Source organism: Dromiciops gliroides, chromosome 5 (assembly GCF_019393635.1).
Source record: "Dromiciops gliroides isolate mDroGli1 chromosome 5, mDroGli1.pri, whole genome shotgun sequence".
In the NCBI taxonomy this organism is placed as follows: Eukaryota; Metazoa; Chordata; class Mammalia; order Microbiotheria; family Microbiotheriidae; genus Dromiciops; species Dromiciops gliroides.
The window spans coordinates 10,756,518-10,783,284 of record NC_057865.1 but is presented as its reverse complement, the minus strand read 5'-3'; the positions used below and the strand labels follow the sequence as shown (position 1 = coordinate 10,783,284).

General features: G+C 37.7%; 1 protein-coding gene across 5 annotated transcripts in view; it reads right to left on the bottom strand.

The window, feature by feature from the left end:
- The window catches only part of HDAC9 (histone deacetylase 9), an 895,346-nt gene that overhangs the window by 198,384 nt on the left and 670,195 nt on the right, over positions 1 to 26,767 (bottom strand). The window lies entirely within an intron of this gene.

The window sequence follows — 26,767 nt, the reverse complement described above, 5'->3', positions numbered from 1 at the left end:
CAAGAGGTTAGGCTTTTAAGGATTTATTAAAAGATATATTATAAGATAGTCAAGAGAGAGAAAGATTAAGAATAGATTCACTATAGCATGGAAATCCTAACCTTCCTAGCAGCCCACGTGAAGTTCTGCCACCAAACTGACCTCTCAAACCAAGAGGAGGCTCCAATCCACCAGCCCCGCTTCCTACTTCCTGTCATCCTCCCCGAAATGGGAGGCTCTTCAAGTTGATTGGTTGAGAGTGGTCCCCTGTTGATGTCACAGTCTGCAGCCTCTGAGAACACTCTCTCCTCAGGGTTGGCCACGTGTGGTCTCAATTTAATCAACCTTAACTAGGTTCAGCTTCTGAGAGCAACACCCTCCTCAGGGCCGGCCAGGTGTAGTCCCGATTTAATCATCATTAAGTAGGTTCTCGTCTCTCAGTCTCACCCAATTCAATCAATTCCAAATCAATCTTCAGGTGGGGTTCCTGGGCATCTGCCAAGTCCCATTATTTTATCACAGCACATAGTATATAAGGATCACAGATAGCTGTAAGGGACCTTGAAAGTCATCAAGTACAACAACCTCTTTTACACCTCAGGAAACTGAGGGTCATAGAATTGAAGTGATTTGTCCAAGGTCACAAGTATAACAACAACAACAACAACAACAACAACACCCACTATAGCACCCACTATGTGCCAGACACTGTGCAATTTTTTTTTAATTTTTACCTCATTTGGTCCTCACAAAAAAAGCTTAGGAGGTAAGTGCTGCTATTATTCCCATTTTATGGATGAGAAAATTCAAGCAAACAAGTTAAATGACTTGCCCAAGGTCATACAACTAGTCAGTGTCTGAGACCAGACTTCAAATATTCTTGACTCCAGCTAGGTGGTGCAGTGGATAAAGCACCAGCCCTGGATTCAGGAGGACCTGAGCTCAAATCTGGCCTCAGACACTTGACACTTACTAGCTATGTGACCCTGGGCAAGTCCCTTAACCCTTACCCCCACCTAAAAAAATAGGAACTCTCTCCACTCTATCTAGCTGTCTCTATTACTTAGTAAATATCAGAGTAAGAATTTAAAACCATCTTCTCTAATGTACAAAAAACTGCATTTTTTTTCTTTCATCATACTTCCTGGACTATACCAGGCAACATGGCAGGTACTTAGTAATGTGTGAATTTCATTTATCTAGTTCCATTTTTTAAGCCTGAAGAGGAGCTAAGTAACAACACAGATGATCCCAAGTCTAAACTCAGTTCATGAATTGGCAGTGACAAATGAGGAGAGAACGACATTTTCAAGTCCGACTATCTATCTTAGACCTAGGTGACCCAATCTTAGATCTTCAATGACCCCTCATTTAGAAGCCAAAAGAAATGATGGAAAAGCCATTTCCTTCCTGTCCTATCATTTCTGGCTATGGATGTGACAGCTGCCTCCAAAGATTAATGGAGCACACCAGACAGCTGGCCTACGATTCAACTCCTAAAATCTTTTTTTAAAGTGACTTCTTAGATGGAAATTAAAAGTTACCTGTCCATTTGGAAGATGTTCAATTACGTATGAATAAGAACAGGCCACTATCAGATTCTTGATGACTCTGAGTAGCTTACTAACACCCAAAAGCTGTGGAGCAGCCTGAAACTTTAAAGAAGGCAGAAAACGCACAGTATATTAGAATTAGCATGTGGGGTGGGGACCAAGAATAACAAAGCCTTTCTTCTAAGCTGTGGGTACTTAAAATATGTCAAGGCATGGCATAATCACAAACAAGAAATTTTTTTTAAAAAAGACATTTCTGGAGATAAACACACAAAAATGAAAAAGAGCCTGTGTGTGTATGAATTTACATTATGTATTAATATATAGCAACAAAATAAATGCAAAGTCAATTGCTTATATGTATTTATACACACATCTGTATGTATGTGTATACATAATACATATGTATGTGTGTATTTTGTCTCTACATGGTTATTTGTATATTATATCCACTATTAAAATATGCACTTCTTGAGGATGGGGAGAGTAGAGGGGGCCAGTATGTTTGCCTTTCTGTTTGTTCCCAGAGCTTAGCACTGAGTCTGTCATATGCTAAGCCTTTTGTTATTATTGTTGTTTAGTTGTTCAGCCATGTCTGACTCTTTGTGACCCTATGGATCATAGAATATCAATGGTATCCATGGGGTTTTCTTGGCAAAGATATTAGAGCAGTTTGCTTTTTCCATTAAATGATTATTGACTGACCAATTGATTGGCTGGGGGATCAGTAATGGCTTCATGTAGAATGTAATACTTGAGTAGAATTTTGAAAGACATTGGATCATTATAGGGTTAGCTAGGTGACACAGTGGCTAGAACTACAGGCATGGAGTTTAATTTCATTTCAAATATAGCCTCAGACACTAGCTACGTGACCCTGGGCAAATCACTTATCCTTGTTTCCCTCAGTTTCCTCATCTGTAAAATGAGCTGGAGAAGCAAATGGCAAACCACTCCAGTATTTCTGCCAAGAGAGCCTGAATGGGATCATGAAGGGTAGGACATGACTGAAACAAATCAACAACAAAAGGATCCTTATCATTTTGCTGAAAATTGGAAAAGGCAGCGAGGTGGCACCACAATAGATAGAACACTTGTCTCAGTGTCAGAGAGAACTAAATTCAAATATGGCTTCACTGGGCACTTACTAGACATGTAATCCTATGCAATTGATATTGTTTTCTTCTCTGTCTTAATTTCCTGAATTGTAAAATGTGAATAATAATGGCATCTATTTCACAATGTGGTCGTGAGGATTAAATGAGAGTAATATTTGTAAAGCACTTAGGATGGTAAATGGCACATGGTACATGCTATATAAAATCCTATCCCCTTTCTTCCTTCCCCTGTAAGATTTAGACATGATTTTAAGACATCTTTTGATGAAACCATTTAAAATATTTTTTTTTCAATCAGCAAAAGTCTAATTTTTCCCTGTTCTCCCAATTGCGAAAGAAAGGAGAAAAAAACCTATCAAAAGCATGCATAGTCAATCAAAGCAAATGTACATATTGGCTCTGTTCCAAAAAATGTCAAATTCTGCACACGGAGTCCTTCACTGCTTTATGAGGAATAGGATAGCATATTTTACCATGAGTACTATGGAATTATGGCTTTTCAATATATCATTCAGGGTCCCCAAGTGTTTTGGGATTGTTTATCAGTATAATAATGTTGGCATTGTAGAAATTATTCTCTTGGTTCTGCTCACTTCCTTCTGCATCAGTTCATACAGCCTCCCTAGATTTCTCTGAAACTATCCCTTTTATCACTTTTTTATAGCATAATAGTATTCCATCACAATCCCATACTTAACTTCAGACATTCCCTAAATGATTGGCATGCCCATAGTTTCTAATTGTATGCAATCAGCAAATGCGATGTTACAATTGTGTTAAAAATAATTTATAATTTAAAAATAACAAAGTTAATAAAAATCATTTTAAAACAATTTATCATATAATTAAATTAATTCTGTTATTGTGATATTATTTTTCTTATTCTCCCTTTTCTCTTATCCCCTTTTCCTCCTGTTTCCCTTTTTAGTGAAATATGTTTCTAGATCCAATTGTTTGTGTATGTGTTGGAAGTATATTCTTATCTCCTTTGGCAATTCAGATGAGAGTGAAGTTAAAGTGTTTCCCCAACCTCTTCTTCCTTGCTTTCATATACTTCTACTTGTTTACCCCTATTATATGATCATGGTCCCTAATCTCCCCTTCTTTCCTGACCTAGTGAATTTCTGCCCCCCTTGTTTTCCTTTATTCAAGATCATCAATACCTAATAGAATCACTCCAAAGTCCTCTGTCTAATTAGAATTTCTCTGTGAGAGGATACAAAGGTGACATTGATCATTCTCAATATTTTAATACAAAATTATCTTTCTTTAGTCCCTTACTTATTCACATTTAAGTTTTTGTTTGTTATGACTCCTGTGTTTGTACTTCAGAGTTTCTAAATCGCTTTGGGGTTTTCATCAGGAATGCTTAGAATTCCTCTATTGTATGAAAGCTTCATTTTTCCTCCTATTTGACTATTTTTTAAGTTATTCTTGTTTTTAAGCTCATATACTTTGCCTTCTGTACAATGATATTCCAAACTCTCTACTTCTTTAGGTTTGTAACTACTAAATTGTTTGTGATCCTGATAGTGGTATTTCATTTCTTTCTTTTTGACTGATTGTAGTATTGTTTCTTTTACGTGGAAGCTCTGGATTTTGTCTGTCATGTTCATTGAAGTTTCATTTTTAGATTTCCTTCAGGAGGTTATTAATACATTTCCATTTTGTGCTCTGGTTACAAGAGATCTGGGAAGTTTTGTTGTTGTTGTTGTTGTTGATGATGATGATGTTATAGAATTTATTTTTTCTTTTTCTTTTTCTTTTTCTTTTTTTTTTCCGGGGCAACTGGGGTTAAGTGACTTGCCCAGGGTCACACAGGTAATAAATATCAAGTGTCTGATGCCGGATTTGAACTCAGGTTCTCCTGAATCCAGGGCCAGTGCTTTATCCACTGTGCCACCTAGCCGCCCCTAGAATTTCTTAAAATGCAATGTCTAGGCTCTTTCTTTGGTCAAGATTCTCAGATAATCCAGTGATTCTCTCCTCAATCAGTTTTTTTGCTTGTTTGGTTATTTTGGTTTTTTTTTTTTAACGTCAGTTTCAGGTTTTTCTTTGTTTGTTTGTTTGTTTTTGTTTTTGTTTTGCTAAGATACCTGATGGTTTCTTCTTTTTTTAGACTTTTCCCTTTGTTTTTACTATTTCTTCTTGTCTCATGTAGTCATTGTCTTCGTTTTGGTTTTTCAAACCAAAACTTTCAGAGTTTGTTACTTGGTGTGGTTTTATTCCTCTTCTCCCAAACTGTTAATTCCCTTTCCAGTTCATTCTCCCAAAGTGCTCCTATCCTCTTTCTGCTATAGTTCTCTCACTTCATTAATAAAAAAAAGTTATCTTTTAAACATTTGCTTCATCCAGTTGAATCTTTGCCCAAGCTGTGTTTTTTTTTCCTTTGAGACATCTCTAAGACTTGTTTTGTATTCATTTTCTTCTGAGTTTCTCTTGAGTATGAATCCTTATCAGTATACTAGCTTCTTATGATGGGACTCTTTTTTGTTTGCTTATCTTTCCAGACTACTTCCAGACTTTATATGTTAGAGTTAGGCTCTGTCCACTATAGAAGTGAATTCCTGGGTTGGTCCTACTGCTGCTTTCTTGGGGTACTGAGTGTTGTGCTATTCCAGAATTTCAAGAATGCTTCTGGTTAGGGACCTGCACGCTTTCAGTCCTCCTAAATTCTGATGATTTCACCTCTGCTCTGAGCTCTGCAAGTTCCTGACTTAGGTTTGAGACTAAGCAACAAACTTGTGAGCTTGTCTTCTCTGGAGTTTCAGTTGACTACTGCTTGGAATTGGCCACTGTCAATGAGCCAGATTCCCTTTGGCCTGCAATTTCTTCCCTGATTATTCTACTACATTGGGTTTAAATCTGATTTGGTGTGGGTTTGAATCTGGACCTGAGATCTTTCTACACTCCTTGGGTTTGAGCTATACAGATGTTGCTCATTTCTGAATATGCTCCTTATTCATTATACAGCCTAGGGTCAGTGACCCTTCCTTACCCTTATACACAGATCTCCTCCATATTCCCCCCTGGATCTGTCACCCAGAACTGGACATTGATCAACAGATCTTCCAGTTATTATCTATTCCAGAACCTTCTACAAGGTCAGCTTTCTCTCTGCTGGGTCTGGGACCTCTTTTTGCCTTGGTAAGTATACAACCTCGCCTGTGCTGGAATGCTCCGCAGGCTACAGACCTGGCTAGAGCCTGTTTATAGTGTGTATAAACCTGTCTATCGGGTTAGGATCTCACCATGATTTCCATTTTGTTCTTGGATTTTCTGATTAGGGTTTGGTCCGGTCTACTTTCTGCATCAGCTTGGATGAATAGCAGAGGAGGATAGCTCCCTGTTTTTCTTCTTCTACACCATTTTGGCCCCACCTTGAAAGCTATGTTTTACAACACCAATATTCCAGGTGAAAGTCTGTGGAACTCCACAATTTCAGAAGAGTGAAAGGTGGCAGGGATTCTCAGGGACATCAGAAAAAATAATGGTACAGTTGCTTGGAGCAGCATGTCACCAGTGGTGACTCTACCTGAAGTGGCAAGAGACATCCAGGACACGTATGACTGAAAAGAGATGTGAGTAACAAATGGGCAAACTGTGTGATCCTTTGGAGGCTTGAGGGATGATGTGATTGCTTCTGCTCGAGTTTAAAGATGGTCAGAATATCTCAATCGTGGATGCCTTTTCATTCCTAAAAAGAAGAAAATGATAATCCTCCCCAATCCTAGGTTCATAGATTTCAAGAGTTAAGGTTGTAATGATTGGAATGGCGCCACCTGCTGGAGACTTATTGTAGGAAAGCTCCACCATGAGGAGAAGGCGTCTGAGGGTGAGGCATGCGGCTTTTCTTTGGTGTCAGGAAGTGACGTTTGCTTGTGGGAGGAAGAGGTGGGGCGAGGCTGGTTCTCTCGCTCTTTTTTTTTTTTTTTTTCCCCACCAGGACTCTCGTAGAGAGCGGAGCAGGAGAACTGTAGCTCCCTGAGATAGATAGATGAATCTCGGCCTTTCTCTCTCTCTTCACCAAATTCTTATTCTCCTTAATAAATGCTTAAACGTCTAAAATCTTGCTTCTAATTTATTGGCGACCACTCATTAGATATTTTAGACAGACTAGCTAGAATTTTACCTCCTTACAAGGTATTGTTGTAACTATCTAGTGCAATCTGTCCATTTTACCAATGAGGAAAATGAGTTCCCAAAAAGCTGAGTGGCTGACCCAGGATCATATAGATAAGAAGTGATGGATGGTGGGGTTTAATACAGGTTGTTTTCTGAGTTAGCACTCCCAAGTTAGCATTGGGAGGCTCACCTCTCTGCCCTTCACGAAATCAGCAAATTGGTGTAGAAATAGTGATTTTTGTCGACCACCCCCCTCCCCATTTCTGCCAAACTTCAATATATTGATTACAATCTCTGTTGCAGGGCAGGTAGGTGGTACACCAAGCCTGGATTCAGAAGGACCTGAGTTCAAATCTGGCCTCAGACACTTGACACTTAATAGCTGTGTGATTCTGGGCAAGTCACTTAACCCTCATTTCCCCACAAAAAAAAAAAATATGTTGCAGTGAGTCTTAAAAATTCAATTAAAGTCAATGTAATAAGCATCTCTTAAGTGTCTAGTGTGTGCGCCAGGTATTGTGTTAGGAGCTGGGGCTATGCAGAAAACCAAAGAAAATAGTTCCTGCCATCAAGTGGTTTCCATTTCACTGGGAGGGGGCAGATGATGTGCACAAAAAGAATTTAAGCAGGGAGAGATTTCCTCAAGAAATGTAATGTTGGATTCAGAGTCCAGAAAACCAAGTTCAACTCTTTCCTTCCTTCAGACTAAATATCTATGTAACCTTGAATATATGACTTTGCCCCCTCCAGCCTCCATTTGGTTATCTGTCAAATCTACCTCATGAGGTTATTGTGAGAATCAAATGATATAGTCCATGTCTTTATCTTTGCAAACTTTAAAGCCCTTTATGAATGTGAGCTATTATTATTAATATTCTAACTCTTAGGTGGCAACTGAAATGTTGAAGGGGCAGCTCGGTAACACAATCGAATAGAGAGTCAGGCCTGGAATCTGGAAGACTCATCTCCCTGAGTTCAAATCCAAGCTCAGACACTTACCAGCTTTGTGACCATGAACAAGTCACTTAACCCCTTTTACCTTGCTTTCCTCATCTATAAAATGAGTTAAAGAAGGAAATGGCAAACTACTTCAGTACCCAAAAAAATCCTCAAATGAAGTCATAGAGGGTTGAACACAACTGAATTTACTCAACAACAACAAAAAAGAATTGTACTTTCATGAAATATAGGGATGAAGAAGTATAGCCCCATGTGCAAGTCTGTATTAAATATACTGCATGCACAATAAGCTGCAGAGGAGTGAGAAATCTAAGTGATTTCAAAACAAAATATATTGATATTTTTTAAAGAAGCAAAACATTCATGGTAAAAATAAACTATTTGCTTCAAAACAGTAGAGCCCAAATAAAGGAGGCATGGCCTGGGTGACATATTCCTGGCCTCTGTAAACAATAACATATCCAAATGGCCCATCTCTGACTCTTACTACCCATGAGAATTTATGCAATTCATTTAACCTTGTTGGGCCACTTCTACCATCTGCAAAATGAGGGACTAGATGGCTTCTAAGGTATTGTGTGACTCTAGATTAATTATATTAGAGGCAGCTGGTGCTTCAGTGGATAAGGCACTGGGCCTAGAATTTGGAAGACCCAAGTTCAAATCCAGCCTCAGACATTTACTAGCTGTATGATGCTAGGCAAATCTCTCAAACTTTGTCTGCTTCAGTTTCCCTGACTATAAAAGGGGGATTATAATAGCACCTATTTCAAAGAGCTGTGAAGATCGAATGAAATAATACTTATAAAAGTACACTTTAAGGTTAACATTACATTACATTAACATTACAAATATTTCAATAAAAGTACTTAGTACAGTGCACATAGTTGCCACTATACAAATGTGTTATTCTCTGTCTGTCTCTATCACTGTCTGTCTCTCTCTCACCAATTCAACAACTCTCTTCAGCTATGGTGTAATCACCCATTTACTTGTTCAGGTGACTACCTGCCCACAAATTTCATGGACAATTTGACAGTGGGCATTTATGATCAAATTATTCACCAGTGTCAATGTAGTCTTGCTAACATTGACATCTAAATGACTAAATAAAGGAGCAATCTTGGTCTGCCCTTAATTCCTGTTTTCTGAGGATATTGTTTTTGGAACATATTGGTACCCATCATGAATTCAGTTGGCTTCAGCCTTTGAAATGAAAATCACATTCAAAGACAGCTCAAAGATGATGACGCTAAGTCTGTTCACCTACAGCATAGGAAGGAAAGGGAGGCTCACAAAGCAAGCTTGTCTCTTGCATACATGCCAGGGGGTTGAGAAAGAAGTCCAGAGATGTGCCAAAAAACAATACAGGACATATAGGAATGGCATTTTACCTCACTAAGGGCATTTGGGGGAACCTGGAAAACAAAAGAGCTTCTGCACTCTAGGCTTCATTGAATGATAGACCCCAAAGTCAATGCAAAGCCGCTAGTTCACCTCCCTACAGAGGCTGAACAGAAGGAGACTGATGACAGCTTTGGAAAACAGATCTTAGAAAATTTGGCACATGAGATCCAGGACCACTTTAGTCATGTGCCCAGCTTGGCTCTGGCTGTGAGGAACCATATTTATGAAAATCAAACCCAGAATGGGAAGGAAAAAAGGGATTGAGGGCTCCTTCTATTACATATAATTCATTCTGAGCCACAGAATAAAGAGCATAACAATGATTCAGCTTTGAGTGAGTCACATGTGTGTGTGTGTGTGTGTGTGTATGTGTGTGTGTATTGGGGGTGGGGGAGAGTTAACAAATATCTGCTTCTATATGAAATGACAGTAGCCTTCCAGAAAGCCAAAAATTTGGTTTAGCAATCATTTGTTTGGGGCTCCACAATGCCCAACAATTTGTGTGAAGGCATTTTTGGCTAACTTGATTGTGGCATTTCATTTTTTAAAAGAATGAACAGTTCAAATTAGTGGGTAACATGAATCTATATCCTGACTTCAGACTCAGTATAATTTATCCTAAAGGACGACAGAGAGCCAAGAAGAAAGATTGTCTTGAGGTGTCATTTTGTCATAGATACATTTGCAAAGGCAGAAGATTATAGTTACATTTTTTTTATTTGAAATATCCCCAGACAATAGAAAGGACAGCTCAGCCATGAGCAAAGGAGCCAAAATCTATAGTATAATCAGGTTTCCCTCATTCTCAGTCTCCTATGATAGATAGCAGATTAGATAGGCATGATATCAGTATATTGAAGTGCCTACTACATGTGGAGTATTGTGCTGGAATACACTCCAGAAAGGAGTTTAGAGAGGAACTGGTCAGAGTTCCAGGGCCAAGAAGAGCACAAGCACTTTTGCCTAGAGGGAAAAACAAGGACCATACCTGGATAAAGACAAGATCATAGGTCAGTAGAGCAGTGAACACCCCTCTACTCAAATCTTACCACCATGGAAGCACCAAAAACTTATAGACCCCAGAACTATCTTGGAAAACACTGGCACAAAGACCTTAAACTTAGGACAGTATCCCTGTCACCCTGAGAGCAAAGCCCACCTTTACCATAAAGTGAAAATTCAAGAAATAGGCTGGAAAATGAGCAAAAAATCCCCTGACCATAAAAAGTTGCTGGGGAAAGTGACAGGGAACATCAAAACATAAACTCAGAAGAAGGCAACAATGTCCTCAAAACTAATAGCAAAGCCTCAAAGAAAAATGTGAGTTGGACAGAAGCTCAACAAGACTTCATGGAAGAACTCAAAAAAGACTTCAAAATCAAATAAGAGGGGAAAAGTGAAAGTTTAGGGAAAATATGAGAGGAACAAAAGAAAATTATGAAAACAGTTTCAACAACTTGGTAAAAGACACTTAACTAAAATAATAAAGAAAATAATACCTAAAAAAAAGAATTGGCCTAATGGTAAAAGAAGCACAAAAATTCACTGAAGAGAACTTCTTCAAAAGCATAATTAGTGAAATGGAAAATGAGATAAAGAATTGAGCTGGTGGAAACTATTGAATCCATGACACATCCCAAAACAATAAAATGGTTAAAAGAATGAAAAAATAGAAAAAACCCTGAAATATTTCACTGGAAAAACAATTGATCTGGAAAATAGACCTAGCAGAGATAATTTAAAATTTAATAGATTACCTGAAAACCATGAAAAAGGAGCCTAGACATCATATTTTAAGTAATTGTAAAGGAAAACTTCCCTGATATTCTAGAATCAGATGGTAAGATGAAAATTGAAAGAATCTGTTGATCACCTGAAAGAGAACCCAAAGTAAAAACTCCCAGGATTATTATAGCCAAATTCCTGAACAACTAGGTGAAGAAGAAAATATTGCAACCAGTCAGAAAGAAATAATTCAAATATAATGGAGCCACAGTCAGAATCACACAAGATTTAGCAGCTTCCATGTTAAAAGAAAATAGGGCATGGAATATGATATTCTGGAAGACAAAGGAGCTAGGATTACAAAAAAAAGAATAACCTACCCAGCAAAACTAATTATAATTAAATGAACATTTAATGAAATAGGGGATTTTCAAGCATTCCTGATGAAAAGACCAGAACAGAATATAAACTTTGTCTTTCAAATATAAGACTCAAGAGAAGTATAAAAAGGCAAACATGGAAGACAAATCATAAGGGATTCAAAAGTTAATTTCATTTATAACACCTAATAATTTTATCATTATTAGGGCAAATAAAAGACAGAGGAAAAGGCTATGAATTGACTATGATAGGATGATTTCCAAAAAAAGTAAAATAAAATTAAGAAGTGAGAAAGGGAGATGCACTGGGAGAAGGAGGAAGGGAGAGGAATAATGGGGAAAACTATCTCGTATAAAAGAAGTGTGAAAGGAAGAGTTGTTTTGTTTTGTTTTGTTTTTTATAGGGAAGGAAGAAATGGGGGTGGTGCTAGGCAATACTTAAACTTTACCAGCATCAGAATTACTTCAAGGAGGGAATAACATAGATGCTCAATTTAATATAGAAATCTATCATATACCCTGGTAAGATATTCCTGATTCCCCACTTGGTGTTTACTTTTCCCTTAATTTATCAAATACACATAATATAGCTACTTGAACCAAACAAAATCCCTTGAAAGGGAGAAATTTTAATTTTAATTTTTCTCTCTCCATTTCTACCACCTAGCACAGTAGTTTGCATGTGGTAGATCCTTAGTATATGATTTTTGGACTGGATTAGATTAGGACTCCAGAAAACAGCAAGTCCAACCCAAATGTGAGCTAGAATCTCTTTTCAACCATCCTTAACTTGTAGTCATTTAGTTTTTGCTTGAAGATACCTGGTGAGGGGGAAACCCCTACATCTTCAAAGAACCTACCACACTTTGATAGAAGCTCCAATTGTTAAGAATTGTTAAGCCTTTCTTAGGCTAAAATCTTCCTCAGTAACTTCTCCCCACTGACCTGGTAAGCAGTCAAGCTATGATTCACTCTTCTCCTCTCCTTCGAAATTCACCAACTCTCTCCACTATACCACTCTTACTCTTAGCAAATAGTACTGAATGTAGCGTGTGTGGTGATGGCTGTGGATGAAGGGAGACAAACCAGGACAATGAACAAAGTATCCTTGGATTTATGATGCATGTCCTCTTATCAAGAAGGCATCAACAGGAAGCACAGTTTGATATGATTGCGACCAACCAACTTGTTTTGACTCTGATGTGGGCTGATGTCAGGAATGCATCCAGTTGGATTTGGGGGAAGAATGTGCCTTTGAAATTGTTTTCATTCAGGAAAATCACCCCTGCCTACTGAAAAGGATAATTCTGTGCACTTGTATAGCTTCTGTGGAGTTCTGAGAATTCCGGCTGCCCAGCACTTCCCAATTTTATCTCAATGTAATTAGAGGATATGGAGAATTTCAGCACACTGCCCTCCTCTCCTGTGCACTGGGGCACAATTGCCTCTAAGTCAAAGGAAACCTGTAAGACAATAGGGATTAGGCAGGCCAGCCCTGGCTGGGACCCACAGTTTATTGCAGCCCTGTCTTCTGTTTCAAATTTGGAAAATTAAAAGAAGATGGTACTTATGTGTTTTCCTTCTTGAACACAGTGTGGCCAAGGCTGATCTCTTGAAAGGGAAATGGAAAGAAACCCTCAGAAGCACCTTTAATCATTTCAGAGCATGAGCTGAAAATCATCATATTCAATTTCACAATATTATTTATGAGGGTGATTGGAGGTATTTATCCTTCAATGACATTTTCTTCTAATGCTTCATTAAGGGCCAAAAGTTACTGACTTATTGCAGGTCATGCCAATGAAATTCAAGTTCTGGACAGAGCCTTCATGACAATACAACAGAACATTCATTTATTAAGCACCTACTCTTTGTCAGAGAATGAACTGGGAGCTGGAGATAAAAAAAAAAACAATCAATCAAGAAGCATTTATTAATCACTTACTCTGCTAGACTTTGTGCTAGAACCTGAGAAAACAAAGAAAACTGGGAAATCAGCATTTATTAAGTGCCTAGTGTATACTGGGAATAAAAAGATAATAAATCAGTCAACTGACAAGTATTTACTAAGTGCTTGTTGTGTTGTTTTTATTCAGCCATTTTTAGTCATGTCCCCATTTGGAGTTTTCTTGGCAAACACACTGGAGTGTTTTGACATTTCCTTCTCCAGCTCATTTTATAGATGAGGAACTTGAAGCAGACAGAGTTAAGTGACTCGCCCAGGGTCACAGAGCTAGTAATGTCTGAGGCCAGATGGAAACTCAGGGAGATGAATCTTCCTGAAGCCAGGCCAGGTGCTCTGTGCACTATGGCACCACATAGATACACTTGTTACATGTTAGACACTACCAGGAACTATGGATACAAAAATAAAGGGGGAAGAGAATCCTTGCTCTCAAAGAGTTTCTATTCAAAAGGCAAAGCTTTGGTTATGGCGTGAGTGATGGGCTATATTATGACTGATATTCCAAGACCAGCATACTTAAGTCAAAAGCTCTTCTCACTAGTCTAGGTGGAGGAGGTTGAATATTTTAGCCAGAGCATCTCTTTAGGAAAGCAATCAAGATGAAGAGACATGTAACAGTAGACAGGAGACCCACAGAAGAAGCCATGATGAGTGTTTGAAAATGTAAGTTAACTGAATACCAGAAAACTCATCCTCAGCAATCTTTCTGCAGCAACAGGACTGTGTTTGCTCCTTTCTTTCATGATTATCCATTTTGGAGAAATCACTCTTTCATTCAGTCATCCCCCCATCGAAGACAGTTGCCAATGTGACTGTTTGCTAGGTTCAATCTACAGTATGATGAATATTAATATGATAATAAGGTAATTTCATTTCATTTCATTAAATTACGATTCTAGGTCCCTTAATTTATCAAATGTTTCTGGTCCCTTAATTTATCACCTAACCTAAAATAAATGATTAATCATATCAAAGATTAGTGATGAATCTTTAACCACAGTTCCAAAATAATAATGCAAGTATCATTAAGTGCCTATTGCATGTGGAGCACTGTGTTAGATTGTACTCCAGCAAGGGGAATACCTAGGCAGAATATGACAGCTGGTTTCAGCTATCTGCAGAGCCAACACACGTGAGAATCCCAACATGTGAAAACCGGAAGAAAACTCAGTGAATCTCCAGTCCACCTCCTAGCTGGGTTAGACTTCTGCTTTGTGCCAGAGTGCATGATCAGTGGTAATAAGTGGACATTGCAAAAAAGTGAATCTAGGCTTGATATCAGGAAACATTTCCCCAGAATCATAATCCTCTAAAAGTAGATTGGCTGTCCAGGAGATGGTGACATATGCCATTCAAGTTAGGCAGGAGTCTCTTATTTTGCATTTAAATCAATCACATGGTTAATGTATTCATCCAAAGGGTTTTTTACTATATGGTTAAAATTCAATTCTCTCTCATGGGAGGTCTTCAAGTAAATCCAGAATGACAACTTGCCAAGTATGTGGGAGAGAGGACTACTTCTAAGGTAGGACATGGTCTTGAAAGCCTTTGAGATTCCTTCCATTTCTGAGATTCTGTAATACTTATTACTCTGTTATGTGATTAATGAGGAAATAATGAAACACATCAGGTATGGGTACATTCTAACTTCATCTAACTAAATGACATTGTAATTTTCTTACCTAATATATTGTATACTCAAGTAATGGAATCCCACCACCTAATACTATGGTTCTGATATCACTGAAATAGACTTAGATCATTGTCAACAGATCTGTTTCATTTCATGTCTATGTGTTGTCCTTGCAACTTTATCTATAAATATCTTCTAGATTAGTTGGATATTATGTGAAGTTCTCTCATTTTCTTTTTCTTCACAAGTTTTTTTTTCTTTTTCCCTTATTTGGGGTATATGATGCTTTTCATAATTTTGAGCCAACCAGCTGCATAAAAGTTTTGGAAATGAGATTGTGTCCTAAATCTGTTGTTGGCTTGTCATGTCTCTCTGCTTGTAAAGGAAGTCAAGTGGTTGCACCATGAGATGATTTTTGTATACTTTTAAACTTCTCTGGGATGAATATTTTCCATCAGTTGAATTTTTGTAGGAAATAGTGATAATCAAAATCAATAGCTTTGCTTTTATATATATATATATAATTTTTTCACATTTGACATATTTACACTTTTCAGGTTAAAGTTATTATAATTGTATGGATCATGTTGATTCTTTCTTCAAATTTAGCATTAATTTTGTCCTTTGCTTCTAAGAGCCAGTCAATGGCTAAATTGCTAGTTGATAAGTGATTTGAAATAATGCTGACAATAATTGGTCCTTTTTATCTCTTAGGAATATTGCTAATTTAATTATTTATCATATCTTTCAGTGCATATTACACGCAATTTTTTATGATTCCTTCTTGAAGTGCTTCCAGTATCCAGATATGACACTTCTTATGAACTTTGAGCCACCCTTTCTTGATTCAGAGCCATATTGTCCATTTTATTCCTACTGCACTCCCTACACTTAGTGTCAGACTGAAGTCACTGAAGAGCAAAGTGTTGATTCACATTATTTGAAGGATTTGACCCAGGACCACTCTATTTCTTTAGGCTTTTCAAAAAATGTTTGTGCCTGAGTTCTACTCATCTTCAGAGGAGTTTCCTTGATTTTGCACATAATAAACATCAAAAAACAAGACTTCGCCCCCTTGAACAAACAAATAGACGTATTTTATGAATCCCATTTTGCTTACATTTCTGAGGAGTCCTCCTGAGCATCTTATTAGTTAGGTTCCTCATCCATGATATCTGGTTTCATTTATGGCAAGCATATCAATGTGGATGTGATTTGTTTCCTCAACGAGTGAGGTTGTTCAGCAACAACAGCCACAATTTATTTAGAATTCCAATGGTATTAAATTAATAGATAGTTGATAATTTTAAATACTGTAGGATTATTGAGATCTTTAGCCTCATTTTCTGTCACTCCTCCTCCTCCACCAATGCATTAATAAAAATGAAGTACACAGGACTAAGGGTGTTCTTTTTATTTAACTTTTGGTTCATTGTAATGAAAAAAAAGTCATCGCCTAGTAGTCAACCTAGTATCAGTTGGCCTCTCTGAACTTCTCTGGGCAGGTCCCCAGACATTAAATATAATCTTTCCCTGGGAAGTGTACTATAGAGAAAAATGTAAAGTCCTAAATATGGGTTAAAACAATCAACTGCAGAAGTATATGGAAAATTGGGAAAATATGGATAGAAAATATCATGTACAAAAGATCCATGGGATTTACCAAGACTGACAGTAATCAGAAATAAGACATGGTCATGAAAAATGAATGTGAACTCCAATTACATTAGTAGCATTAGTAGTAATAGAAGAGTTTCCACATACAAGAGATGACCAATGCCCTAGGCAGTCACCTAGGACATCAGGCTCAGTTCTAGACATCCATCATATTTTAAGAGGGACCCTGGTAAGCCAGTGTATGTTCAGAGGAGGGTAAAAGAAATAAGAAGGAGACATTAAGCAAGCAGTCATATGAGGACTGGTGGAAGGAAATGAGGATATTTAACCTGAAGGAAAGAAGTCTTAAGGGGATGTAAAAGCTGTCTTCAAAGTGTGAGTTTCATGTGGTAGAGAGATTAGAATTTTTCTGTGTGGCTCTGGAAGATGGAGTGAGGACCAATGGGTATCAATTATAAGAGATAGAGATATCAACTTAAATAAAAATGTGTTAAAATTTAAAGCCTTTGGAAAGAAAGAAAGAAAGAAAGAAAGAAAGAAAGAAAGAAAGAAAGAAAGAAAGAAAGAAAGAAAGAAAGAAAGAAAGAAAGAAAGAAAGAAAGAAAGAAAGAAAGAAAGAAAGAAAGAAAGAAAGAAAGAAAGAAAGAAAGAAAGGAAGGAAGGAAGAAAGGAAGGAAGGAAGGAAGGAAGGAAGGAAGGAAGGAAGGAAGGAAGGAAGGAAGGAAGGAAGGAAGGAAGGAAGGAAGGAAGGAAGGAAGGAAGAAAGAAAGAAAGAAAGAAAGAAAGAAAGAAAGAAAGAAAGAAAGGGAGGAAGGGAGGAAGGGAGGAAGGGATGGAGGAAGGGAGGAAGGGAGGGAGGGAGGGAGGAAGGAAGGAAGGAAGGAAGGGAGGAAGGAAGGAAGGGAGGGAGGAAAGAAGGAAGGGAGGAAGGAAGGAAGGGAGGAAAGAAGGAAGAAAGGAAGGAAGGAAGGAATGACTGTCTTAGGAGGTAGTGAGTTCATCCTTCCTAGGAATCACAGAAGCAGAAATTTAGAATTTGAAGGCTCCTTAGAAGTCAACTAATTAGATGAAACTCTTCATCGTACTGATGAGGAAAGAGAGTCCAAAAAATGAAAGAAACTGCTCAAGATTGCACAAGTTGGGAATCAAAGAGTAGGGAGTCGAACTCAGGTCCCCTGCTTCCAGTTACAATGATCCTGCAATTTCTAGAGAAAATTTACATTTGGGCTATCATTTGGTCTAGGAAGACAACCTATGAATTTCCTTATAATTTGGGGGTGTGATAATTCTCTGGAGAGATATAAATTCACACGAAAATCCAATTACATCTCTTTTTGGAGCCTTAATTTCATTATAACTAGCTAGCTAGATGATACATAGATAGATATACATATGTATCTATAACATTAGATATAATATATAATGGGCTATATTATATATTATTTGATGACACGATATAAATTATTGCTAATATTAATGTTATATAATATTAATTGTGTCATATAAGTAAAATATTAATATAGAAGTATATAATGCGAGTATATTATATATTATATAAGTATAATATATTAGGCTAATGTATATGTATAAAGATGAACTATATACTATACTACATATTATATAGCAGTACATATGTATACACACAGAAATATACACACCCACTAGCATTAACATGGTGCCAGACACTGTGTTAAGTGCTTTCCAGATATTTTATTCGGTCTTCACAATAATCATGGGAGGTAAATATTATTATTATTATCCCTACTTTACAGTTGAGGAAACTGAGGAAAACAGAGGTTAAGTGACTTGTCCAAGGTATTAAAGCTATTAAGGATCTGAGACCAGATTTGAAATCAAGTCTTCCTGACTCTAGGCCCAGTGCTCTATCTACTGCACTACCTAGATGCCTCACAGTATGTTGCCTTCCATAAAGGGTTACTGTGAATCTGTTTTAAGAGATCATTTGCAAAATGCTTTGTCTATTTTAAATCCCTATATAAATATATTATGTTTATTTATATTAATAATAATATCATTCATTTATATGACACTCTAAGGTTAGCCCACTGCTATCTCACTTGGGTCTCACAACAACCTGGGTACTTCAGGCATTTCATTCTTATTTTACAGATGAGGAAACTGAGGCTTGGAGAGACCAATTGACTTGTATGATTCAAAACCAGCTCTTCCTGGCTAGTGATCTGACTTTCTGTCTGCTCCACCATGTTCCCTCTCAAAAGATCAGAGAATTATATATTTCCAGATGGAATGGAATGAAGTGGTCACCTTGTGCAGTGCCCACATTCTGCAGGTGAGGAAACCTCTCCAAAGGTAAGATGTCTTGCCTAAGGTTATAGAGACAGAACTAAGTGTTGGAACTCAGATGGAATGAAGCAGGACTTCCAGTGAGAAACCTCACACTTTCCCATTGTTCCGCACTATCTGCCAAGCCCTTGTTCAGCATCAGCTTTGCCTCTGCAACTCTGATCTCCTTCCTAATACAAATAATGGATTTGAGAATGTAAGATAAACCTTGACAGGCAAGACTCCAAAGACCCAAAGCATGATATACTAGAAAAGGAAACAAGCAAAACTTTCAGGAGCTTATTTCGGGTTTGCTTTGATTTATGGGCTGTATTATAATGATTTTCATTGAGCCCCTTCCCTGACGTCACAGAGGCATAACTGAGGCAAAGAATGACAGATGGTTTCTTGGAAAGCTGCAAAACCACTGGCAGCCAGTTGGTTTTCTAGGAGAGCAAAGACATTTTGTCATGTAATTTGACTTACAATTTTCAGAAATCATGATGTTCTTTTAAAGAATAAAATCTGGAACTTAAAAAAAAAACATATAATTATTCCCTGTTGAGATACCAATTAGAAAGTACTTAGCACTGGCACATAGTAAGTGCTATATAAATATTATCTCTCATTGTTATTAATATTAATATTATTATTACATTAAGCCATTACCAGGCTTCTTTCATCTCCTCAGCTGATAGGCAGCTAGGGGACAGCACAATGCATGGAGCACTGGACCTGGAGTCAGGAAAACCTGAGCTCAAATCTGGCTTCAGATACTAACTAGCTGTGTGACCCTGAGCAAGTCAAAAATTCATTCTGCCTCAGTTTCCTCATATTTAAAATGAAAATAATTATAGCATCTACTTCCCAGGATTGCTGTGAAGAGAAATTGAAATAGTTGTAATATTAATGTAATGTAATGTTAACCTTAATGTGTTATTATGCTAGTTATTATTATCATAGTCTTATTATCATTATTATCCCCCAGTTAGTAACAACCCTCAGAGAGGATTTCCTTTTACATAAGCCTGATTATACTTACTGGAGATTCTTTCTGTATCTTATTTATCCATGTACCTGGCCTACACTCCTATCCAAAAGAATCTAAGAGTGCAGGTACCTTACATTACTTAAGTTTTGTTTAATCCAACCCTATACTTATCACAGGGATCTGTGCCCACTCAGTACTCAATGAAGGTTTAGAGAAACAAAATAAATCATGACTTCCTATTAAGCTTAATATTTCTCCAGATTATCATCAAAAATGTCATGTATTTCATGTCATTAAGAGCTCTGTTTAATAGATAACACTTTGTAGGTTTCTGAAGATATTTCCAAGATAAGTGCACTAAAATACTCCCACAATTCATTAGATCTGCCATCCCATTCACATGAGCACTCTTGCTTAGTGTAGCTCTATTCATATCTTATCCATATCCTTGTCTATTTCCTCTTTTCCTATATAGTTCAAGCCTCATGACCCTTCATGACATTGCCTGGATCCCAATGGAGAATATGAGCTGTCTTTAGTCTATCCCTGGCTCTTGCTATTAGGTACCAGCCACACTCCTTTTCTTACCTCTGATGGCATCCTTTATATCATGCCCTCCCACACAGTTCCTCATTGGTAAGAGGTTATAGCTTATGTGTCCATCATCTACTTGTGTGTCCCCAAACAGTACTGACCTAATCACTCACAAAATTATGAAATCATGAGGTAAAATATGGAAACACTCATCTGTCATGAACAAATTGACTCAATATTTATTTACCTTTTCATTGCTATTTGGATGGAGCTCACTTTTCACGCTTTAGAGGCTATGGTATTCCATGAACTAGAACCATACATCATTATGGCAATAATGTTTTTAAAAGTACGGCTTTGTTTCAGAGGAAAGCTTATGATCATTAAAAAAATTGACTTCCCAAAAGCAATCCAGCCTGTTCTCCTCTTGATCAATTCTAGTTTTGACTCAATGTCCAGTATCTTGCCAAGATGCACATCCTGATGATACATAATTCTGTGGTTTAGCTGTCCTTACAACTATGTGTCACATTTGGGACAACAAGTCTTATTCTTCTCCTCTTTTTTCATGTGTGCATACTTGGGTCAAACTCTTTTCAGTGATCAGGGTTCTGATTTAGTAAGTTCCTCAATACTCCAAAAGTTAATGTAATTACCACAATGTCAGAGATAAACAAGACCATCTAACAGAAATGACATCTCCAAGTAATCTTGTTTTCTGTTTGAATGGAAATTAGTCTTCTATGCCAAATCTCTTTTATGACAGTGACCAACAAAAAGTAAGGAGGGAGGACATGAGCCCATATTTATGCTATTTTTTTAAAGTTATTGTACTAGGCTGTGTTTTTCTAAAATTATTATTTGTTGCTTATATATTAATGGACATTTATATAATTGTGGCTATTGCACCCATTTTGGCAGTAATCATTTATTATTAATTAATGTTAAGCATTAGTAAATAATTGATCATATAAGAAAAGTCCCAAACCCATTGTTTCTATCAGAGAGACAGCATGTGATCTCAAGGAGAGTTTAGAAGCCCTACATTACCTACTCTATCCCAAGGATAGAGCAAGAACCAGGAAACAGAATTCTGAGCCAAGAGCAAGAGCTAAGATGGCATCCCACTGCCAACCCTCTGGCTTTTATCCTCTTTTGATAGAGGTGAGTTACTATATACTAATCAAAGCTAATTGGTTAGCAACATGCAATTCCACTGGTTGATGTGACTTGAGGGTGGTCCAAATTAAAATGAGTTGTATGATGACATCATAACATAATGACCTAATTGGAGGGACTTTTGGGAAAAGGGTGAAGTCCAGTCTTTAGGTGGGGTTTAATCCCATCAGTCCTTTGAGCTAAACAAACAAAAAAAAAATCAATCTCCACCTCTACTGTACCCTTGGGCTGGTCCCAAAGAAGTTAGCTTAACTTCCTCAAGAACTGAACTTTCTGAAGTGTAATGGGGGCAGGGGGGGGGAAGGGGTGGAGAAAAGGATTAAAACTGGGTCTGAATCCCCACACAATCCTTTGGCATATGTTAATAGATAGACTGTTGAACCAAGTCATATCTTGTTACTTCTTTCAGGGAAGAATATATAGTTGGGTCAGATGCTTATGACACACCTTGTTGGAGAAGATCCTTTAAGAGAGAATTTTACTACAACCAAATCATTTTTAAGGAGTCAGAAAATAATAAGAAGAGTTGGATCTTGTAATTGTTACACTTTTTGGTAAAATTTTAACTGTAATATACTAGATTGCAATAGAATTTTATTTGTAAATTCACGCCTGCTTTGTTCTCTCACCTTTATTCAAATTGTTCTTGAATCATGTGAGATTATTCTTATTAAACACATATACAAATTAAAGTAGGCTTGTGACTCAGTATTATGGAAATTTTCTCAGTCAACTACATTTTGGTAATAATGAGATCTGAGGGTTTTTTTCCCCAAGTGTTTGGTGACCATCTTTCCTTCAAGTACCTTACTATTACCAAAAAAAATGGATTCTTAGAGAGAGCCATGAAGTTTACAAAGCACTTCATACACATGATCTCAAATAACCCTCACAACAGTCCTATGAGGTAAGTAGGTATCATTTTACAGAGAATGAAACTGAGGTACATTAAGGTAAAGAGACTTGCCCATAGTATACTATCAGTCAACCAACAAACATTGATTAAGTGCTTACTGTGTGCGAGGAACTGTGCTAAATGCTGGAGATATAAGTAGAAAAAGCAAGACATCCTCTTAAAGAATTCACATTCTAATTGGTGAAGATAATAAATATAGGACAGTTCAGCTGCAGTGATGTTAGAAAGACCCAGAAGTCTGAAGAATGCATCACTGAGGCAGATGGCAAGACCTGGGGGTGGGGTTAGGGTTCATCAGCAGATCAGAGTGATGGAAGAGGCTAAAAGGCTTAACAGATAAGCTATTAATAGTAGCTATCAATAGTATCTAAAAGGGGAGTAACCAAGAGGGTGTGTCCCTATCAACCCTCACTATGAACAGAAACTAACTAGGGACCATTAACCATTAATAGCCAATAATATCCATAGATGACAGGACACCTAGAAAGCAGATCTTAAGTAAAGAGATGCTAAAAACACAGAGACTCTCTGGTCTGAAAAGTTTAAGCATGTCTTTAGGAGCATGTGCAGAGAGGACCAAATGTGTTCTTAAGTTCACCTTATGACTTGTAAACTCCAGGGAAAAAGGTACCTGCCTCATGAGTTGTCGTAGGACCCCAGGAAGTCCAAATGAAGATAAGACCTCCCATAAACCTCCTACTAGGTGGAAATAAGGATAATGAGGAGATAACCTACTTTTTCTCACTATAAATATAACTCTTCTTCTTCCCCCATTTGAGACACCTTTCTCCTTTGGGTGATTCTCCCTGTGGTCAGCACAGGATTTCAATAAAATGTCATGTAATTCTTTAGGACATTTCACAATCAATTTGATCAATTACACCCAGCCCCTACATCAAGAGGACAGTGCCAAGGCAGGTGGCCAGGATTCATTTGTTTCTATCTTTACTCAAAGGATCACAGTCAATTGGTATGAGGATTCATGTGCCTCTTCCCAACTGACTATTCTGAGGTATTGGGTCAGAATTAAGAATATTTTTGTTTACATATTTCATAACTTTTCAAATGGAAAAATCAACTTTTTAATTTTAATTTTCTTTTCATAATGAGCTGCCCAAATCTCCAATACTAATTTTGGGAATTCACAGGTTATTTTTGTTGTTGTGCTACCAATGTTTTAAACCATATTTGCAGAGTCCCATGCTATGGAGACATTGGAGGTAGCATGAAATTTAGGCAAGAGACAATTCCTGTCTCCATGAAGCTCATAGTCTATGACTGAAAGGAAACACGAGTAAAACTGAGAAGGAGTATGGTGGTAATGGTGATGATGGTAATGGTAATGAAGACAAAGAATAAGATAACGATAAAAATGATGGTGATGATGAGGAGAAAAAATAATATGGTGGTAATGATCAAGAAGAAGAAGATGATGATGACAAAGAAGATGATAATGAAAGACATATTAAGCTTGTTCTGTTTTGTTTGAATTAGTAGCAAAGGGGGAAGTTGTAAGAAAACCAATCTAGGCTTGTGGGAGGGTAGAGGGGTAAAAGGAAAAAAAAAATAACTTTCTAAGCATTTGAATTTCTAAAGAGTGGTATAGGTTACCTGGGGAGGTCTTAGGTAGTTCTTCAATTTCCTTCATTGTAGTTCTTCAGTTTCAATTATTTTGTATTTACTTCATATGTATTTGTGTTGAATTACCCATGTTCCTTTTATTTTCACTCTGTAGGATTTTGTTTCCTTCAGGGCAGGGTCTGTCTTGGTTTTATTTTTTGTTTATTTTTATCACCAAAACCTAGCAAAATGTCTGACACACTGCAGGTGCTTAATAAATATTTGTTGAATGAATGATTGAAAGTAAATGCTTTAATATCACTAATAGGTCTGTACCCATTAAGATTTTTGAAAAAAACTGAACAGGACCTATATGTAAAAAAATATTTATAGCAGCTCTCTTCATGGTGCCAAATAATTAGAAATTAAGGGAATTCCTATCAACTGGGAAATAGTCTTGCCTCTCAAATTACCTTGTATTTATTTTGTGATGATGCATATATGTTGTATCCCTCTATAGATTTTTTTTTTTAGTGAGGCAATTGGGGTTAAGTGACTTGCCCAGGGTCACACAGCTAGTAAGTGTCAAGTGTCTGAGGCCGGATTTGAACTCAGGTACTCCTGACTCCAGGGCCGGTGCTCTATCCACTGCGCCATCTAGCTGCCCCCCTCTATAGATTTTAAGTTCTTCAAAGTCAAGGACCATTTCTTATTCTTATTGTAATTATTTTGTTTTTGTTTCCTGAACACCTGGCAGAGAGCCTGGGATACTTCAGGCACTTAAAAATGCTGACTGAATGATTGAATGTCCAAAAATTATTTATTGGAAGAATTCTTGTTCGGGTCAATCTGTAGAGGACAAAATGGCTTCTCCTAGCTTTGAAATCCCATAATCCTGTGATCGTACAAATGCTGATCTTACCCCCACATCAAAACTCTCATTTCTTCTCTTCTATACTTGAGTATAAGCTCAAAGAATATTCACATATTTTAAAATTATATTTAATAATGAATCACTAAGAAGTTAAAAACATTATAAAAAAACCAAAACACATCATCCTTGCAATGGCTTTCCAAACTCAGCTTAGATTATTGTGTCCCTCTTCCCTTCTTGGGAGCCTCTGGGGTGGCTAATGGAGGGTGGTTTGGCCTTCCCAGCTGTGCTTAGAGTAAATAACTTGTGTTTGCACAGCTGTCTGTCTGTCAGTGTGTCCTCTCCAAGGCTGCCCTTATTGACACTGGCCATTTGAGGTAGTTTGCTCCTAGAAGGCAATGATCGTGTCTCTTCCACACTCCTTGAATGAACAATTTAGAAGAAGGTGCTCTTCTGGGGAACCTCTTTTTCCTGTACTAATTCAATTCAGTCAAGAGGAATGAAGCACCTACTCTGGGAAAGTACTTGTGTTTTGGTGAGGTTAAACCCTTACTGGAAATTGCAAATAAAGAAAGAAATTATAATAAGATATGGCTCTAGGGCAGAACTGAACAGAAGCCTGCTGAGTGAGTCAGTGCTTTTTCCATGACACCTCACACATTCTCCTTCGGAACATTTCTGATTTAGGAATTAACCTTACACTAGTTTCCCTGCTCAAAACCTTCTGTAGCTCCCATACAAACTCCTGTTTCACATTCAAACCTCTCTTCCCAGACTAATTTCACATTTTCCCTCTAAGTCTATCCCAACTGGGATAGATGTCATTCCCTGCATGTGATATTCCATCTCCCACTTCCACTCTTCTGAACAGACTGTCCTCCAGACCTTGTATGCCCTCCTTCCTCACCATAGGGACTCTTAGAAGCCCTGGCTCTGTTTCAGTGCATCTTCCTAGATGAGGCCTTCCCAAAGCCATCTTTGTCCCGCCCTACCTCAACACCTGGCTGGTCACTCCTTCAGCCCAGTGAAATTATTTTGCATGAATAATTTTTAAAAATATGCTTTTCTGTGTCCATGCTGTTCCCTCAATAGATAATAGACCCCTGAAGGATGAAGATTGTTTTTCTGCCTTTGTGTCTTCAGTGCCTAGGACTGTGTTTGGAAATTTCTGGGCATCTCATGGAGGCTTGCTAAATTGAATTTTAAAGAGGGAATTCCACCTTCTAGTGTTACCATTGACAAACCACTCCAAGCAGTAGCGATCATGACTTTCTGGATGGTTTAAAATCAGGGCCTTTATGTCATTGTCATCCAGAATCTTTTGAATTTGGTCCTGCCCAGTACTCTCCAAGGTCAACACAAGGGCCAGGAGGAGATGCTTCTCTGAGCTGCAGCTGGCAACTCCCACTGGCTGCCCTTCCACTTTTCTTAATTATACCTAAGTAAACAGTAACTGGCCTTCACCCCATGGAGGACTTCATCCATACTCTGAGATGAACAATTCGGGGCGTTAGGAAAATCGGGTACATCATCTACCCAGACAACACATCAGAGCTTTTGTACCTGACCACGCTTACACAAGTCAATTCCTGTATGCCCTCTGAGAGTGACATCAAGACCCTCTTCTCATACATCATAAGTGAAATGGCCTTAAGGTTGAAAACGTGCCTAACAGAACTTATCTCATTGGAGCCCTCCCAACAACCCACTGAATAACACTGTTATTATCCACATTTGATTTAGAAAGAAACCAAGGCCAAATGACATGAAGTGACTTGCCCAATGGCAGAAAGGTGGTTAGTGACTAAGGTAAGATTTGAACCCTGGTCCTCTCCAAGTCCAGTGCATCTATGCATGAAAAGCACTAATCCTCATCTGAGCCCACCAATAATTTTTTAAAAAGATGATGAGTGAATGTAGGTCCTAAAATATGCCATCACACACAC